Genomic DNA, 4,548 nt, shown 5'->3' with positions numbered 1-4,548 from the left:
GGTCGGAGTTCTGAGTTCTTCAAACAACCCGCCTAAACCAAGGACAAGTTTTCACGCACCCGGAGAGGCGCTGGGGCTCCAGACCGGATCAGGGTTCTGTATTTAAGTTAACCTGGACTCTTGATGAGGAGTGTGAGTTCGCTTTCCCATTAAGTACCGCGGGGCTGGTATATAGACCTGGTAGATTTGCGGGCTCTGCTCTTTGCTGTTTTTGATTTGCCCGCAGATTTCAAACACAGGAGGGCAAGATTCTTCCTCCTCAAGCCCTGTCCCCGCCCTAGGAGAGGACTAAAATCCCTCCATCATTTCTCCTAGCAGCTGCCATTCTCCTTTCTTCAAGCTATGTCTTCAAGTGTTTCGTCAGGCCCTCTCAGGAATTTGTGTACTGTTGAGGGATTGGATACCTATAGGGGACATAGGAATAATCAGAAAGCAGCCATTCACACTCAAGGTGGTTTTTCTTTATCAGGCAGGGCAATAAAATCAATTCTTCCTATCCACTTTTGAACTCCGTTTTTATGGGGTAGAGAGAAACAATGGGGACTGGCAGTTTTACCCAAAGATTGTGTAAAACGGGTCAGATCCAGGTTGTGCAATGAACGTTGAATATTACTCTGCTGTCCTCCGCTCGGCTAAATCCCTATTCTGACTGTAAAATTTCATGCTCAGGAGGAACCATGCCATGTAGTAATTCACCCAGAGACGAGGGGGTTCATTCTTGGCTCCACAGCCAATTAATACTATAGATGGGTTAAGAATTTTAGATTTTTGTCTTCTGTGCAATGCTTCCTGGGAAAGCAGACGTGGAATGTCAATTTCTATTTAAAAAGGTGAACTTTAAGTGTGAAATATGGTCTAAAGAACATAATGAAAGCGTAAGGCTAAAGGAATGAGAAATGTGGTCTAGGGGTGTGAGTGCTAATTCCAAATCTGGCTATTTTGGGCAGAGTACTTATCCTCCCTGTCTGGGAAAAAAGGTCAGCATTCAATTGCTTCATAGCTAAGTAAAAATATAAAATGTTATGTGAATGAGGAATCATATGGATGCATTTGGGGTATGACTGTTTTGCTGCTTGGGATTTGCCCTACTTACACAAGCCTTCTCCTCGTACATTACGCGTGGAGCCCCTGCAGATGAGGTCCCTTTCATTCTCTCATCTTCACCAGCACCTTCACTCACGTTCTGTGCACTCGGTTCTGGATGCTGAGGCACACCTCAGAGATATTGCACCCCACTGCCTCAATAAAGCAAATACCCCAATAAAGTGAGCCAAATGAAATTTTTAGTTTTCTGGTGCATATAAAGTTATGTTTATAGCATACTGTAGTCTATGAAGTGTGCAATAGTGTTATATATAAAAAATTTATTACCTTAACTTAAAAATACCTTACTGCTAAAAATGTTAGTCAACCCTGGAGCTTTTAGCGAATAGTCATCTTTTTGCTGGTGGAGATGTCGATGGCTGTGGACTGATCAGGAAGGTGGCTGATGACTGCTGCGGCAGCCGAGGCAATTTTTAAAAATAAGATAACAATAAAGTTTGCCACATCACTTGACTCTTCCTTTCATGAATGATTTCTCGATAGCGTGTGATGCTGTTTGACAGCAGTTTAGCCACAGTAGAACTTCTTTCAAAATTGGAGTCAATCCTCTCCGATCCTGCTGCTACTTTGTCAACTAAGTTCACTAAGTTTGTCAACTAAGTTTTCTTTTAAGATTGTTAAACACAACAGAGCACTTGATCACATGAGACGTTGATGGGTCACTACTGGTTTCATGTGAATTGATTTCTTTTTCAGGACAGAAACAGAATGACAGGTTCTTTCTGTACTATCACAGTACCTGCCACCATTGTGCTCAAGAAATAATTTTTATAGGTCTGATAATGACATTTCAAGTTATTCAGTTATATTTTGGTATTCTAGTCATAAGAGTCCGGAGCAGAGCCAAATAATTTTAAAGTAAACATATACGTTCCTCATCTGGAATTTAAAATACAATATTGTTTACATATTATGTGTGCTAGACACCTCATTTCATAGGATCTCACTTGCCACCCTCCCCACCAGCAGTCTTTGAGATACTTGTTTTTCATGATTTTATGGGAAATGAAACAGAGTCTCAGACATTCACTGAAAGTCACATGGCTGGTTAGTTGTGGAACTAGGATTTGGACCCAAGGCTATCTGGTTACACAGATTACCTTTGATTAAAGTAATTACATTCAGTCTAAAGAGTTTTTTTCTTATTTTGAGAATTTTTTTTTTTTAAGATATCCTAATACTCAGTTGAAGTTTAACCTTAAGTTGAGTGAAAATGTAAAGGTGACCTTTTCAACAATTTATTATTTGATTCTCATGAAGGACCTTAATCAAATAACAGAAATTGAGTCTAAGTTTCCCCTTTTGTAAAATGGTGGGAAAGGATCAGGTGATGTCTTAAGATACTTCTTCCTCTCATAGGTCAGTCTGATGGGAGAGCAGCCTGACAAGCGGCAGAGTGAGACCTTGTGCTCAACTCAACTTTTTTTTTTCTTTTTCATTTTACTTTCTCTACTCATGCCTTGGGTCATACTACTACAAATATGAGGTTTTTTCACTTTATGTCTTAAAATCACTTATTGATAAACTGTAAGTTGACCAGTAAAGCACTGTGTAAACTTAATTTGTAAATATGAGCAAAAAAATGTATCACATTTTAAGAATCTTTTCCTGAAAATTTTTGGGTGTGAATTGATTTTGAATTTAGCGTTTATTAAGGATTTCTGTCCTTGTTGTTTACTTAGTAAATGTGGAATCTTTTACAAAGCTTTTACAAAGATACTTTTTCAAGTGTTCTAAGAAGTATATCAAAATCCCAGATTGGCTAAAATCACCCATCAAAGACAGAAAGGATGGTGAAAGACAATGTCCCACTATCCCCTTTAAATGCTTTAACTACAAGGTCATGAAGACATGGTTGAATGCACTTCAGAATTCATTCCTCAAAGAGGTTTGCCATGGGGAGCTTGCCCAAAGCAAATCTTTTCCCCTGGTAAGAGAACAAAGAAAAGCCCTTTTAGCCACAAAAAAGTGACTACTTTCATGTAATCCCCTTGATATGAATGTACCCTTCAAAATCTACCTTGCATTCTTTAAATCATGAATGCTGAGGGACAAGGTGTGTGAAAAACACAGAAAGAGTTGGTTCAATTGCTTCTCCACACATTCCCTTAGGAACAGATCCAATGATCAAATAGTGGTTGAAGTAAGGGCATAAAAAAGATTTAAAGTGACTGTACCAATCAATGGCAAACAGCTTGAGCATTTCTTTTTCTTAGATTTTTCTCTTATATTATGTGACTATAGCTCTTTGGGGCTTAGGGTTGAGGATGCTTTTTCAATGGGGCTTAGGGTTGAGGATGCTTTTTCAATTCCTTTTAAATTAAGGTGTACTTTAGGTATGGTTAAATGGACAGGGCGTAAGTGCACAGCTTGAAGAGTTTTGACAAAATTGTACACTGCTGGGACCCATACTTAATGTGGCTTTTTGAAAATGTATTTACTCTTCTAAAGCAGCAAAATTTGAATGTTTGGATTTGGTCACTGTTCCTATTAAAATTTTTATTAAGACATTCTTTCCACCTTTTCAACCTGTTTTATACATATTATCAGTTTCTGTAACTGAAAAATAATTCATAAGTTAGAGGTATGCTTATAAAAGAAAGAATCTAAGACTTGAAACTGTATCGATGACTGCTTGGTAGTGCCTCGTTCTAGTCCATGCCCGCTCCCATAGTCATGAAAATTACATAGACTTGGAGTAATTAGAAATAAGATGTAATTAGTTATTTTCTGCTTATAGAGAATATGAGAAATGGGAAGGTCACACTCTCTTTTTTCCTGTCTGAGAAAGGAAATGTAGTTCAGCTACTTCATGCCTTGGTCTATTTTAATTAAGGATTTAATTAAAGAATTTGCTCTCCTGCTTATAACTTAAATAATTTTTATACTTCCTCCTTTGATGTATTTTTTTTTTAAAATATCAGCATCAACAAAAGAAAAAAAAAACAAGCATAACGTGGCCTGCAAACTCCTTCAACCTGTCACAAGAGCTCTCTGGCACAACTTTGAAAATGAATTAGGAATTCCAATCTAAGCAGGCAGTCTGACCTGTGCTTTCTTGCTCCATCAGCGCACCCTTGACATTTATGTAAATTACTCTTCAATCATGGACCAAACACAGCAGTATTTTTTATTAGAACAATTCTATCATATGTAAGGCTCTCCTTCTAGGAGTTGTGATTTCATGTGGGAAATGATTTATGATGAATCTCTGGGTCATCCTAACTTCTATTTTCTTTAATTTCATCTTTCTTACTGCCACTCTTATAATATCCTAAGGGAGTGTCCAAAAGGGTATGAAATAGAGAAGTTAGAAATGGAGGAGAAGGAGAAACTTGGAGATTTAACAATCTGCTGTTGAATCAAGGAGAGTTGGACTTCCTCCTTTTTTAAGACTGAATAATATTCCATATAGTCCATCATCTGCATGTTTCCTACATTTTG

This window comes from Mustela putorius, unplaced genomic scaffold, assembly GCF_011764305.1.
Source record: "Mustela putorius furo isolate JIRA1106 unplaced genomic scaffold, ASM1176430v1.1 tig00003974_pilon_pilon_pilon, whole genome shotgun sequence".
Taxonomy (NCBI): Eukaryota; Metazoa; Chordata; class Mammalia; order Carnivora; family Mustelidae; genus Mustela; species Mustela putorius.
The sequence above is the reverse complement of the archived record's forward strand: the minus strand, read 5'-3'. Positions refer to the sequence as shown.